Consider the following 17,249-nt stretch of genomic DNA (forward strand, 5'->3'; position numbering starts at 1 on the left):
AGGTTTTCTGATATTCTTGTAGGTTAAATGGTAAATATTAGATCTTAAGGTGGCTCGGGTGTCTTCCTCCATCTTGGATTTCGAAGAAGCAGATAACGTTGGTCTAGATATTTCATGAAATGTGTAAATTTTGAGATTAGTATGTAATTTATTTTAAAGACTTTTGATGTAAATATAGAAAATTGTGTGTTATATCATAATTACGGCTGTAATTTCTCAAAAACACCTTATTTGTGTTTGATTAGATTTTTTTTTTTAATTTGCCAAATAAGGGGAGATAACTCAGATAAAGTAATTTTTATAATAGAAAGTGTTGTGAATTAACCTATTTTGATATGTAGCAAGAAAACAAGTTCGGTGACCCCATTTTTTCTTTTTCTTATCTGAAAGCATCTTATAAGAGCTATCTTCTCACATTTTATCTTAAAGTTCTATCAAGTAGTTTTCTTTTTATCACACAAAATTTGATTTTCCATGCATAATCTATACAAAATCTGACAATTTTGCACAACCTCTAGCGTGAAAAAAAGTTCGGTGACCCATACTTTTTGTTATATTTTTGAAAAAAGCATGATAAAAACTTCATTTTAACAAATTATCAAAAAATTCTATCAATTTTAATTAAGACGCCCTAGCCACCTTAAGCAGACAGTAATTTTATATCGGCAGATTAAATACTTTAATCTATATGTAGCTTTCATCAAATTTTCATTCACCTCTGTGATACCGATAGTATTGTATTACTGTGATATATATGTGAAATTACAATATGTTGTTAATAAGTTTAGATGGGAGATAACCTAAAACATTATTCTTTTGAATATAGAAGACTTTTCGAAAGAAAAATTGATTAACTCCCATGGAAACTTCCTAAAAACGTATTGTAATTTCACTGAATATGAAATGTTTTGATTCAAATGATGTCTGATGCTTATGAATAAAGAAGACTTTTCGAAAGAAAAATTGTATAAAAGCTTAGTTTGGACATTTTTATAGCAATTCAAAATTACTACCTATCACCTTTAGCATGACAATAACAATAAAATTTCTATACAAACTGTTAGACTGATTTTTCATAATATCATTGAAGTGGAATTTAAGTCTTGTAGTAGTCCGAGATTACTCTGACGCCCAACGGCTGTTTTTGACTTGATTGTGGTTTTCTATAGCAGTTTGTTCAAATTTCTGACCAGTTGAGCAGTTTGGTTTTATAAAACAAATAGCAATTTGGTCAGAATTTTTAATAAGTTGCAATAGATGGAGAGCAACACTAACAGTCAAGTCACAGTAAATGCTTCTTCAGATATGATTTTTACATTGCGTTTTTGTACAATTTGTTAATCCACTACAAATTACCTTAATTCTATAATACAGGGTAAATGATATCACATTCTAATTCTGGAACTAAAATCTAAATTTGTTTTTAATAAACACTTTTTGAGATCTATAAACATTTGGTTGGTTACTTAAAATAAACAAGTCTCATTAAACGTGATATCTGTTATTACTGATTCTTTTTATTGATTTTCTTATAAATAACAATTTTTGCCTTTTCATGATAATGATTTAATTTGATTTATCATGAATTCAAACAAATATCGAATATAGCCATCCTGTATTTTTTCAGATTTCAATCATTTTCTTATCAAAGCGCGATAAGCATGAAATTAGATAAGAACTGAAATACTTCCTAACGTTAGCTGAGGGTCGAAGTAGTAATTAGTGAATAATCTAAAAACTCGATAACATATGATAGTTATTATGGCTTAACTATTTATATATAGATATAAGAAGATGTGGTATGAGTGCCAATGAGACAACTTTCCATCTAAGTCACAATTTATAAAAGTAAACCATTATAGGTCAAAGTACGGTCTTCAACACGGAGCCTTGGCTCACACCGCACAGCAAGCTATAAAGGGCCCCAAAAATTACTAGTGAAAAACTATTCAAACGGGAAAACCAACGGTCTAATCTATATAAAATAGGAGAAACGAGAAACACTCATGAACCACATCAACAAACGACAACTACTGAACATCAGATTCCTGACTTAGGACAGGTGCAAACAATTGCAGCGGGTTTAAACGTTTTAATGGTACCAAACCTTCACCCTTATCTGAAACAATAGTGTAACATCACACTATAAAATATCAATTGAAATGGCTTAACTCAATCAAAAGACATATTAACACAAGTGAACATACACTGAACGAATAAATTTGATCTATGATACAATGTAAATACAAAATCAATAAAATAAGGGATGAAATATAGTCAGCTTATATTTAGTTTCCTTTGAAATTTCGGATTTTTTTTTATCTGGTTATGTTTCAGGTGTAGTAATATTATTATTAAGAAATGTTTCATTGCCATTATTGCAAAGAATTATAGACTAAGCACCATTCATAAGACATATTCAATCCTACAAATACTGAACAATTAGAAAAACTGAGTAAATTGATTAAAATTATTAATAAGGAAGTATGTCCTCCTAGTTAACCTATTTAACTTACATGTAGTATTTCACACATGCATGTAGTTTGTCCATTTATGTATTTATATATATGTACCATTCTTTGTAACTTTGTATTTAGTTTATGAGAATAAAAGATTCAGAAGAACAAATACCTTTTTAGTGACATGGTTTGCCAACAACCCCGATTGCCAAGACCTTAAAAAAAGAACACAATGTAGTTTTAAAAAGATAGAACATCTTCCATCTCTATATTCTATACATTAAGCCAACAAGGCTTCGGCTTGGTTATTTTTGAACTTAAAACTTTATATATGCGCTTAAATCAAAACATTTTGTAGGCCAAATAAATTACTAAAAAGAGCATTAAGCCCAAAGTTTCAAAAAAAGTTATGCGAGAAGTGGCTAAGTCCATCTATGCCTGGGGTAGAAACATTCTAGTGTTTTGAATGATATTTACGTTTAATGAACAGTAAATTCACAGAAAATTAGTTTAAAAAAAGATCAAAGCTGACTACTGGGATTGTGATGAAACGTTCACCAGTAATGGCATCGACCCAGTGGTTTTTAAAAACTCATCAGAGATGAATATACGCTTGACACGTTTCGTCTACATAAGACTAGTTATCCTTTTCTAATTTGTATGTATCAAGGTATAAGTTTGACAACTGTGTTATTTTTGAAATATCATTCCAATTCAATTTAAAGCTGTCATTTCCAAAGCAATATTTCAAGGAATTGACCTTTTTTTGCTCGTGGTTTTGCTCTATAAAGAAATTGATAAGGGTTATGGTGTCGTTTTACTATTTTTTTAAAAAATCTTTACATCTAGATAGTTGGGTTAAAAATTACGAAGATACCAAGTGGGCAATATCAATCATATGTAGAATTAGCCTAATATTAACTTAGTGACCAGAACTTCGGTACTAGCATGAAATTCGGATATTGTTCTATTTGAATTTTCTGTAATAAGTACCCGTCTTTGTAAAAATCATGCAGAGGGTGATTCATGACATGTCACAGAAGTAATTTTTTTGGCCCTATATCATAAGAACTTTGGTAGATACGTAAAATTCTATCTTTATTTTCCCTGTATATTGCCAGTTGCCATGGTAACCATCAAAACAACATTTTGCCTGAATATGTGAAAAAAGACCCTTTTGAAAATTTAAAATAAGGGAATTTAAAGTCCCATGGAAATTAAGTTAATCAATAAAAACAATATGTATATTTACAGTATTGACAAACAAAGCCCCAAACTATACAAAAACGTTAAAATTTTGAATTTACTACATAGTTTGTTTCCATAGCAACCATTTAAAAATGTGTTAAAATACGAAAATGAAAAATTTCAAAAACTCCTAAATTTTAAATCTGTTTATCTCCCAAGACCAACAATACCATGACATTTCATTGACAAATTTTGATATATTCATAAAATAAAAAGAAAGTCGTGTGTTTTATTTTTCTTTAAAAAAATAATTTTTGTCAAAAATTGTCAATTTTCACCAAAATTCAGATTGCCAAAGAGATGATTAATCAAACATTTTGAACTTAAAAGGCTAAATCATTCCATTTATATGTGCATTTCTGACACAAATTTAGTAATTATAAATGAGAATATATTATTGATAGAGATATGTTGGTAGAGAATGAAACTTTTCACTCTGGGCATGGTGCCCCCCCCCCCCCTTTTTTTTGAAGAAAAATCGTTTTTTCAATTATAAAATTTATCAAAAATTAAATGAAAGATGGTATTAAATTCTGAACATTTTGAGCATTGAAGCATGAAATTTCTTCAAGGGTTAGGCCAATGATAGTACCTCCTTCCCCATTTTTAGATATTAGATTTTTTTCAGAAACGGGGAATGTGTCAAAGAGACAACAATCCAACCAAACAACAGAAAAACAGCCGAAAGGCTGATGACTGAATGAAGGATTGCTGCGCCCTTAAATACATGAAATACACTTGTTTTGCGCAAATTAAAATTTTTAAATGCTATTTCATGGTCTTGAAAATTAGCCTCTGTCTAAGTTTTATTTCAGTCTATGTCAAAAAAACTTAGTCTCAGACTGTCTTTAAATTTTAACTCTAAACAAGAGGCTCTCAAGAGCGTGAGTCGATCACCTGTAATTTTTTGGTTAAATCTTTAATCAATGATTATTTATGCTTTTCAATATATATCAATGAGTGGCTTAAAAATTCCATTTAAATGTTCTTTGTATCCGTCATATTTTCTTAAAAAGCAAAAAAATGCATTTTACCCCTATGTTCCATTTTAGCCATAGTGGCTATGTTTCTTGAATTACAAGGAAATAAAATACAAAATTTATACTAAATACTCCCAAGTTTGGCTGAAATTGATTCAGCAGTTTCAGGAGAAGATTTTTTAAAGTAAGCAAACTAGATGAACAAATTGTGAAAAAAATTCTTTAAAGGGCAACAACTCCTTAAGGGGTCAATTGACAATTTTGGTCATTAAACTTATTTGAAGATCTTACTTTGCTGAACTTTTTTGCTGTTTACAGTTTATCTTTGTCATTAATAATATTCAAGATAATAACCAAAAACTGCAAAATTTCCATATAATTATCAATTTAGTGGCAGCAACCCAACAATGTGTTGTTAGATTCATCTGAAAATTTTAGGGCTGATAGAACTTGACCTAATGAACATGTTTACCTACATCAGATTTGCTCTAAATGCTTTAGTGTTTGAGATATAAGCCAAAAACTGCATTTTACACCTCTGTTCTATTTTAAGGGAGGCCATGTTTTTTGACAAAAAAGAAAATAAAACACAAACTTTATTCTAGATATCCTAAGGATCATTCAGCTTAAGTTTGGCTGGAATTGGTTCAGTGGATTCAGAGGAGATGTTTGAAATAGTAAACACCGGACGGACGACGACGGACGCCAAGTGATTGAACGGTGAACTAAAAGACTACGTCCGTTCTATCAGAAATATACTGAAAATGAAAAATAAACAACTTGTACCCTCGAGAGCGCTAACAAGGCCACTTTCCATAAATTTAATATTTTTAAGGGTAATAACTCTTAAAAAGTCGATTGGTCACAAATATATAACTTGTTTGAGATGTTGCTTATATTAACCTAAAGTATTAGTTTCGTAAAAATCTGACAAGATTTGTATATGTGAGAGCACTGCAAGGACCGGACAGACAGACTCACGGACAGCCAGATGGACACACGGACAGCCAGATGGACACAAGGACGGAGGGCAATCAAAATTTTAAGCAGATCATGTTTAAGTTTAAAATTTTAAGTTCTAATATTGATTATTATTTTTTTGGCAAAAAAGACTATTTTTTAAAATAACAAAAATAAAATCTTTTGTCTTAAATCAGTGGTTTTGATAAGAAATTAACACTCTGTAAAAATTCGACCAATTGGACAGTTATTAAGTTTGGTACAGTGTTCCAATTTCATTATATATGGAAAGTTTAATACATTGCCTTGTATCGTTTCTTTTGTTGACTAGTATACTATTGCGCAGAGTTATATTATGTACACATAATGGCTGTTACTATTTATCTCCCATGTAATTCGACATGTATCGAAACCTTTATGCAAACACTTATTTGTCACTATCTCGATTTAACTGTGTCAAAAATTGAAATTGAAGAAGAACTACAGAACCATTCTTTCTATTCTAATATTAAATGAATCTAACTTATGCAAAAGAGCTTGAAATAAATGCGGAATGTGTCCATTGGACACAGATGATGCTCCCGCTTGCATATAATAAAAGTTATAAACGGACATAACTGAAGAACGGTAAAAGTGACACTAACCAAATGTGTACTTTATGTAAGTTTTGTGGCCATAAGTATTGTGTAAAAGTTTCATAACATTTGGTTGTTGCAAACTAAAGAAAGAAAAAAGAAACGAAAAATTCAGCAACTTTTTCCCTTTGTAAAGAGCTATGGCTCTAGAACAGTAAAAGTGACACCACCAAAATTCAAACTTGATCTGTATTTGGTGGTTTTAAGCATTGTGTATAATTTAAATAACATTTGGTAAAGACAAACTAAAGTTAGAGAACGGAAACGAAAAATACAGCAATACTTCTATTTGTAAAAAGGCATAACTCTAGAACGGTTAAAGTGACACCACCAAAATTCAAACTTGGTCTGTGTTTTGTGGTAATAAGCAATGTGATTAAGTTTCATAACATTTGGTTGAGACAAACTAAAGTTAGAGAACAGAAACCAACTTTGGGACGTACTATGGTAAACCTTAATGCCCCCTCCGCCACGACAGGGGCATACAAATGTGTAAATATAACAATTGATAAAATTGAGCAAAATTCCATGAATGATCTTTGCACATGGTGGTCCTAAGGTTTTGAGAATTAAAACAGTATATACTAGTTAGGACCAGCAAATTTTCCTCAAGGCCCACAAGGAGAATATGTTTTGAGAACTATAAAGATGCGATAACTCTGCCTTATACAAATAATAATTCAGTTAGGTTATTTAAAAAAAAAATTGATAGACAAGCTGTCCTTTTCCATCATATACCATACAAACATTGACAAAGTCTTGCACAGTTTAAGATAGATCGTTGGTATATATTTCCTCAGATAGAACACGTAGAATTCGTATGCCCCCACCGTAGCGAAGGGGGCATTAGGTTGTACCCTTGTTCGTAAGTACGTCCGTTCTAAGAGTTATACATCTTTACAAATGGAAAAATTGCTGTCTTTTTTGTTTCCGTTCACTAACTTAAGTTAGCCACAACCAAATGATTTGAGACTTATACACAATGCTTATTACCATAAAATACAGATCTAGTTTGAATTTTATTGGTGTCACTTGTACTGTTAATGAGTTATGCCCCTTTGAAAATGGAAAAATTGCTGAATTTTCCGTTTCCGTTCTCTCTCTTTCGTCTGTCTGACATAGTTCATCTTACCCTGACCTCATTTTCTTAGAACATTGATAATGTTAAGTTAATATGATACTTGTATTAAAATCTTTATATAACAGAGTTTTAAAAGTAATTCATTGATAAATATAACCAACCAGACATTTCAGGGTGAGCATTCTTGTTTAGCAGATCTTAGTCAAGAGCATTTTTTTTTTAAATTGTTCATTAAGATTTGTTTTACAGACAATCATGTTATGCTCATTGTTGAAGGCTGTAGGATGACCTGTGGTTGTTCATTTCTATGTCATTTGGTCTCTTGCGGAGAGTTGTCTCATTGGCAATTACAACACATCCTCTCATTTTTATACACAGACTTAAATGTTTTTGGAGTTCAATATTATTCTTTTTCACTAACAGCATCAATCTCAGGCACGACAACGGGTTATGCGTATTACCATTTTTTTCAAACTTCTGAGAAATCTTACATATAACTATAGAAGTAATGTTATGCTTAAATTCTTAAAATGCTTAGTTCACAAGTAAACACAATAAGATTCCACATTTTTTTTCAACAAATTTTATAATTTTGAAAAAACGATTTTTTTTCCAAAAAAAAGGGGGGGTGCACCATACCCAGAGTGATGAGTTTTCGTTTTGTACAAGTATATCTTCATTAATCCTATATTCTAGTTTAAAATTAACAAATGTGTGTCAGAATTGCACGTACAATGGAATATTTTAGCTTTTTAAGTTCAAAATGTTTGATTATTCATCTGTTTGGTAATCTGAATTTTGGTGAAAATTGACAATTTTTGACTAAAATTATTTTTTTAAAGAAAAAAAAAACACACGACTTTCTTTTTATTTTATGGATATATAGAAGACAGGTACATAAAATGTCGAAATCATTTTAGATTAAGAAATATATCTTCCTCAACTATAGCTATCGTGACTCCTTGTCAGGGTTTGGCTTTACTTTTGGTCCTTTTTGATTTTGCCAGCTCTTCAACGTTTGTCTTAGGATTTGGAATTTCAAACGTTCTGGCTTCGAGCATCATTGAAGAGACATTAATTGTTGAAATCATCTGATGCAATAAAATTAGTTATGTTAATGTTATCCCACAAATACAAATTCCGCAGCAAGACACGCAAATCGCACGGACCTTTGCAGCTACTTTAAGAAGATTATCTTTACTATTGAGAACCACGTTTTCGGGAGCTCCCATGTTACCGGCAACTATTTATCAAGAATTTCATCCTAGTTGCGGCTTGGATTTTGTGACATAACAATGGAAATAGAATGTGTGTGTAATTTGCTTAGTATGGTCAAAGTCAACCTCTATATCAGGTATTTTACAAAAATGCTATGATAAAGTTATATTCCTCTTTTTATTTTTTGTACTTTAAATTCCTGCATCTATTTATTATTGACATTGTACAAGTTCGTGTTTTTGTAACATTGAGAAGTACAGCAGCTATCATGATTTTATACTATGTCCTTGCTTTCATTCACTGAGAGATTTCCTTGAGAATTTACTGTATTGTATATCTCCCCATACTATCTTTCCATTTTTCACTCACCGCACACCCACCCTCTGTTTCATTTATTTATACAACCTACCGCTCTCTCGTTTATTCCCCTCGCATTCGCCATGTTCTCCCACGCAATCTAACTCATAGTCTCTCTCCATCACTCATTCATAATTTGTCACTTGTTTACTCTTACCCATTCTCTTTCTCCTTGAGCAAGTGTGATGATGGAGGATCTAAACCATATTTTAATTTGAGTTAATTTATAGTGCATATGATTTTATTCGTTGCCGTTTTAAAGACAGCTTTTTGTGTGTGCTCCAACGCTGGAGGGAGAGAAAGTTGAATAGAAGAAGGAAGTAGAAGGAAAATTCTAAACCGATGGTATTAGGTGTCAGGCTACCAATTCAAAATTTCTTTATATTCAACCAAATATTCACAGTTCTCGAAATATTTTACCATAAGGATATTGAATTATATATGTATCAACTTTCTAAATGTCAATTTTCAGCCAATGTTTAAAGTCTCGTAGTGGTATAGGATGTTCTCTACTACTAAAAATAACATGTTGTGTTACTGAAAATCTTCTTCAGAATATTATTGGCCACATCTACCCTAAAATTGTGTCCAAATTCATACACAAGTAAATTTGTTCTCAAATTAATCAAAATATATTTTCAATCAAACTTATATTCATATTACCTCCTTATCTAGTTTAAGAAAGAAAAAAAAAACAACATCAAAAGCACTATTTTTTGTCAGAGTAAATTTGAGTTGGTGAATTGTTGACTTGACACCTTGACGGAAGGATATACAGAAAGGATTTTGGTTTCCGTATTATTCCAAAACTAACTAAAAATAAATTATCATTAGGGAAGATAATAAAATTACAGTTTGCATACTACCTTTGGTGTAAAGAGACATTTTGATTGATTTTTGTCTCGAATACGGATTAGCGACACACAAAAACGGGTTTCCTTATTTAGTATTATAGATTCAAACACAACATTTTCTAGTAAGAAAATGAAAATAACACTTTATAAATTCTTACGTCTGAAGCGCTTTTTTTTATTTACCTTCATCAGGAACACTCCAAGCCGAATATATGAAAGCCAAGGATGTATGAGAACCGAAACAGTTAAAGAGCTGTATGACCAAAAAGGACCTTAAACTAATGGCCAAATCTATCTAAGGTCAACTTTGCGTGAGGGAGTTGAAACCTTAGTTTCTTTATAATTTCTAAATTTATCAACGGGCAATTTTAGAAAGGTTTGTTATAAATCATGTCAGTACCGAAGTACTGACTACTGAGCTGATGATACCCTCGGGGACTGATAGTTCACTAGCAGAGGTATCGACCCAGTGCTGAAAAAATTAAAACAACACGACATAAATTTCATGCGTCCGAAGCGCTTTTCTGGATTTACCTTCATCAGGAACGCTCAAAGCCGAATATTTGAAGGCCAAGGATGTATAAGAACCGAAACAGTTGGAGCTATATGACCATAAATTACCTATAACTAATAGCTAAATTCATCTCAGGTCGGCTTTGCCAGAGGGAGTTGAAACCTAAGTTTCTTTATAATTTATAAATTTATCAACGGACAATTTTAGAAAGTTATCCAGAATATTGATTGAGTCAGTATTCAATTAAGTAATAAAGGCAATATTCATACAGACAATATTTTAGATTAGTTCACAAAATATTGCATACATTTTCATAATTTAAATAAATGATATATAAATTGTTTCTAAATGAGTTTCTTGTGTTTCTTATTTGGTGGTTGTTTTTGTTTCCTCACTGGCCATGGTATAATGCAAACGAAAGAATCGCGTGGTAGAAAATAATCCATTCGATGTCCAAGTAACCAATGGTAAGCATAAGGCAGTGTCATTTTTTTTTACTAGTATCCATGTCTGGCAAGGGTCACATAGAATAGGAGATAATAATGAAGTACCATTTGTTTTTAATATAACGACTTGGGTTACCATATTCAACAACTAAGTCTGTTATTTCCTTCTTCAAACCATGTATACGATATCCATATATAGATTTGATCGGTTAAACAAATAATGTGGAGATAAGACAACTTAATTGTACAAATATACGACTACCAATGAAATAAGAGCAGAATATTCTGAACGATATGGGAGTTTAAGTTGATGATGAATTGTGTATAAACCCCTGTTGTAGAATTCATGCAAATCCGCGAACCTTCAAATCAATGACTATAAAAAAGAAGATGTGGTATGATTGCCAATGAGACAACTCTCCACAAGAGACCAAATGACACAGAAATTAACAACTATAGGTCACCGTACGGCCTTCAACAATGAGCAAAGCCCATACCGCACAGTCAGCTATAAAAGGCTCCGAAATGACAATGTAAAACAATTCAAACGAGAAAACTAACGGCCTAATTTATGTACAAAAAATGAACGAAAAACAAATATGTAACACATAAACAAACGACAACCACTGAATTACAGGCTCCTGACTTGGGACAGGCACATACATAAAGAATGTGGCGGGGTTAAACATGTTAGCGGGATCTCAACCCTCCCCCTAACCTGAGACAGTGGTGTAACAGTGCAACATAAGAACGAACTATAAAAATCAGTTGAAAGAGGCTTAACTCATCAGATGGATAAAAATACAAATACTACAAATACAAGTGGACGTGGCCGGGTACTTGTACATCCAAACAACAAAAAGACACTAATTACAGATCTGAGAGTACTCGCAGTTACTGATAGCTAGTTCAAAGCCACTAACAACTAATAAAAAAATCATGCATCTAAGACTAAATCATCAATCCGTACACATCCAACATCCAATGGATTTAGTGTAAAGACGTCATAAACAGTCAGAGAAAAAAATGACCTTGTGCAATGCCAAGATACAGGTATCGACAGATTGTAGATCCATGAATGTGTATATGCATATAACAATAATATTTAGTTTGCTTTTAATTTACTGATAACAAAATCAATATTAGTACCAATAAAAACAATATTTAATGATCTAATTACAGTGTTGAATTGGTAACCTTTTAGAATAAGTTTATTTAAAAGATCGATAAGTTTACCAGGATCGTTTCTAAATTTCCGGGCACGGTAAACAATATTGCCGTAAAAATGAGGATGTGCAATCCCGTTTGAAATAAGTTTTCTACAGGTACAACCAAACTTCAAAACCAAATCTGTATATCTGTGGAAGAATTTAGTAAAGGTTTTAAGTAATTTATGGTAACGAAATCCCTGGCTTAATAATTTACCTGTAATACATAAATTACGTTCGTTAAAATCAAAAACGTCACAACAGACACGGGCATAGCGAACGAGTTGTGAAATATAAACACCGTAAGATGGTGCCAAAGGAACATCACCATCCAAAAAGGGAAAATTAACAATAGGGAACGAAAAATCGTCCCTTTTGTCGTAAATTTTAGTGTGAGTTTCCCGTGTAAAACCAAAATATCTAAATCTAGGAAAGGACAGTTGTTACCGTTTAAATTTGATTTATTTAAAGTAAGTTCCTTTGGGTAAATTTCGGCAGTATATTGAGAAAATTCTTGATTATTTAACGAAAAAATATCATCAAGATAACGGTAAGTGTTGTTGAATTTATCAATTAAATGCAATTTAGACGGGTCTTTACTGAGTTTAGTCATAAACTGTGATTCATAACAGTATAAAAACAAGTCTGCTATTAAAGGGGCGCAATTAGTGCCCATAGGAATACCTACAACCTGTCGATAAACTTTGCTGCCGAAACGTACATAAATATTATCAAGGAGAAAATTAACAGCTTCAATCATCTCATCACACCTCCAGTAAGTATATCTGGCATATTTACCTTTCTCATTAGAGAAGAAGGCTTTAAATGAGTTGCAGCAAATATATTTGCATTCAGATTTACCAAACGACCATTTCATTAAATAGTCAAATTTTTGTTTGATAAGATTGTGTGGAAGTGTAGTGTAAAGAGTAGAAAAGTCAAAACTGTCAACAGAATCAAAAGGACCATCAAAAGCACGTAATTTATCTAAAACATCCAAAGAATTTTTTACACTCCAAAAATAGTTAACTCCACTATTTTCATATATTTTATTACAATAGTTTATGAAAAGCTCCTTGATAGTAGTTAAGGAACTTGTTAAAAGCACTGAAAGATTAGTTGTAGAACACTTACTAGAGGCCGAGATGAAACGATATTTTACTGGTTTTTTGTGCCCATAGGAATACCTACAACCTGTCGATAAACTTTGCTGCCGAAACGTACATAAATATTATCAAGGAGAAAATTAACAGCTTCAATCATCTCATCACACCTCCAGTAAGTATATCTGGCATATTAACCTTTCTCACGTTTATTTTGTGCATTTGACAATTTCTTCAGACTAATTCATTACTACAGAAAAAAATAAATAGTCCAGTAATTCCATATACATTTTACTTCTCTTTGTTAAAATTCATTTATATAATTTGTTTTGAATGACTTCAACTTTCTTCTTGTGGACTTTCCATTTTTATGTAAGATCTGTATGCGTACTGCACCTGTCCTAAGTCAGGAGAACCTGTTGTTCAGTGGTTGTCGTTTGTTGATGTGGTTCTTAAGTGTTTCTCGTTTCTCGTTTTTATATAGATAAGACCGTTGGTTTTCCTGTTTGAATTGTTTTATACTAGTCATTTTTGGCCCTTTCTAGCATGCTGTTCGGTGTGAGCCAAGGCTCCGTGTTGAAGGCCGTACTTCGACCTATAATTGTTTACTTTTTACACATTGTGACTTGGATGGAGAGTTGTCTCATTGGCACTCATACCACATCTTCTTATTTCTATGAATAGCTTTTCTTTCAGTTGGAGCAAGTGTTTCTTATCCCGGTTTCTTTAATAGTGTTAACCGTTTCTACTTACAAGGAATTTAATGCATCAATGGTTCTCAATAATAAAACTGAAATCGATATAACTGCCACACTGCATCATGACTTCACATGAACAACCCGACGAGTGAAACTAGTGGTAATGGTACTGTTTACTTTTCCCGAGCATCTGGGGTTTTATCGGACTTATAACAAATGAATCGTGTATCATGCGATGTTTTTCAGTTTCGATTTTACAATAATTTAATTTTGGATGTACAACGCGTCTTCTGATTGGCTGACGTTGTTTTGTTTATCAGCTCATAGACATAATTTAGTCATGTGACCGTGACGTCCTCAACGTTTTTTCATGGTTTACTACGGTTTAAAATGGAATTTAGAATTAAATTATAAGAAATGACTGTAATATTTTTTCTGTCTATTCGAAATAACATCAAAAATGTGGTGCACACTGAATAACCAGCTACTGTAATAATAACATTTTCTTACTTTTTTACGAAAAAAATGTGGTGATAACCGCAAGCCGTTCTCGTCAAAAATGTGTTTTTCGACAAATGTTCTAACAGATTTAAAAAAGCCTCTAAAACTATTTGTCAATCAAATTATCTACTTTCAATTATATCTGATTATTGAATGTCGATAGATTATTAAATTGCCATGAAGGAATTTTTCTAAAGGTAAAATCATCGGTTGAGATGCTCGAGAGAAGATTACAAATTGATTTGGTTAACGTAAATGAACTGGAAAATAAATGAAAACTGTGTTGAATTAAAAATCAAACCTTTTCTCCAATATCAAAGTTAATTAAAATGATAATTTTGTCTGCATGTCGCAAATGAAGACTTTATACTAAAGGTGAATATGTTCGTATGACATTAAGTGATACATAAAACACACAAAGAGAACACGTTGTTATTTTTATAATTTTTGGGTTTAATTTGTTTTCAATTGCATTATACGTGATTGACGGAGAGCTCGAAATCCATAAATCGTTGTTGAAAATGTGCAACAGTTTACGAATCACCTGTCATCACCCCAGTTTTTGGTGGGGTTCGTGTTGCTCAGTCTTTAGTTTTCTATGTTGTGTTTTGTGTACTGTTGTTTGTTTGTTGGTCTTTTTCTTTTTTTGCCATGGCATTGTCAGTTTATTTTCGACTTATGAGTTTGAATGTCCCTTCGGTATCTTTCGCCTCTCTTTGTCATGGCGTTGTCAGTTTGTTTTCGACTTATGAGTTTGAATGTCCCTTTGGTATCTTTCGCCTCTCTTTGTCATGGCGTTGTCAGTTTATTTTCGACTTATGAGTTTGAATGTCCCTTTGGTATCTTTCGCCTCTCTTTGTCATGGCGTTGTCAGTTTGTTTTCGACTTATGAGTTGAATGTCCCTTTGGTATCTTTCGCTTCTCTTCTGAATAAAGAATAGACGACCATTTTGATTGTGATAATTTAATTGTGAATTATAAATACTAAACTACTTATGCATTCAGAAAAGGAAAATAACTGAACTTTTTTCAACTTTATCATCTTTATTGTTATATTTTAAGATAATTAATTATGTATGTTAATTTCTAACCTATTTACTCCGAACTTCCCGGTGGGGATTTAACCTAACAAGCAGCTTAAACAGTAGCGCTGGTATTTGATAATAACAAGAATTCGATAAAGTACATGTGTTGTAAAATGTCCAAAGAGCTTAGTTTCCAATACAATACATCGTTGGGAGAATGAAAAAAAGTAATGATATCAACGAATTTCCATGACACTTTATAAAGAAATAAATAAAAGCAGGGTATGCTGAAGTAATCCATCACACAAAAAAAAAGCACAAAAAAAACACACAAAAAAAACCAGAGAATAAAATCTACCGAGTTCAATGCTTAAGTGCAATAGATTCGAAGAATTGAACAATTGAATTGTAAATAACCTAATAAGGAATTTACATAAAAACAGAGTGTGCTTGTGTTAGTCAGTAATCCATCATACAAAAAAAATCAGAAAAAAAAAAGATTCTACTGAGCTCAATGTTTATATGAAATAGATTCGAAGAATCGAATCATTATAATTGAATTGGAAATAACCTAGATGTTAAATGCAACTAAGTAAGAATTATGGATTTATTGACATTACGTCATATAAAAATAACCTGGTGATTTGAATTCCTTTAAACTTTCGTCGTTCAGCATTTCACGTCTGATGTTTTAAAAATTATAATGCAGAATATATCACCAACGATGTTTCCGTTTAATGCGATTTTTAAGTTTTTTATTGAAAGGGTACTGGAAAAATGTGTTAAAAAAATGACACCAAAATGTAATTACAACAAAAGTTGTAATCATTCACACTCCCGATAATGATGTTATGGGCAATGTTTACAAAATAAATTTAAACAAGAAGAAAATCAACGCAACATCGAAATATGCAGTTTGATTATAAGAGTATTTATAAAAAACAGTCTGTACTGCTACACGACACGGAGATGCAAGTTGCAGATATCTGGAACATCATATAAGTAATGCTTTGTATGCAATGCTGTTACTCAGTAGCTTCACTTTTTCGAAAAGAATATATATTCTGTGATAAAATTTCATTAAAGTCATATGAAACTTCAAATTTAAAAAAAAAGTTGAAAATGTTTTATATACTTGAATGGCTAAGTTTTACTATAAAACAAGTGTACGCAAACTTTCTTGTAAAAGAAAATCCTTTATATTCTCAAAATATTCATAAATGTACTGCTATTGAATTAGTGTCTTCCCGTACACATTAATTCGCCGATATTTTTTCGTACGCCGTGACATTAACTACGAGACATCTCGTTAGAACTTCGGACACCGCACAGCGCAAGAGCGAGTAGAAAACCATGAGGAACTTGAAGAATGTAAAGAAATATACCGTATTGCGTCGTGAAATGGTGTCGGTGATTGCCGGTACCATATACAAAACAAAAGAGAGAGAAGATTAACAAGGCAAATATAGCAAAACAACGACGTTGATAGTAGTACCATGCTATGTATGATATTCCAAACAAAATGATCGATCCGAAATACTTATACATTTGATGGATTATTTTAACATTTAAACCAAATTTACAAATATCGGGATAAGGATTATATACGGTTTACGGTTGAGGTATTGCATAGCGTATTATTTTATATGGCTAACATTGACAACATAACAGAATAAAATAAAAAAAATATCAATTTTAAAGATATTTCTGCAGAACTCAACAAAGAGGTTATCGATTACAAATTCTAGCATTTTTACAATATCTTCTGAATACGTTTTATTTCAATCAGCGTGGTTTCTGATAAAGAAACTCTTTAATCTTCCTAAAACCTGATAAACATATTTTTTTTTCTCTGCTCTAATTGTAGAAACAATGATGCAATACAGTTATTTATATGCGATGTTAAGTTTATAACGAGAATTTAAATATAAAGTGTTGAAAAGTATAAAAGGGTTGGCACTC

The sequence above is a fragment of the Mytilus californianus genome, unplaced genomic scaffold, assembly GCF_021869535.1.
Source record: "Mytilus californianus isolate M0D057914Y unplaced genomic scaffold, xbMytCali1.0.p SCAF_3, whole genome shotgun sequence".
NCBI lineage: Eukaryota > Metazoa > Mollusca > Bivalvia > Mytilida > Mytilidae > Mytilus > Mytilus californianus.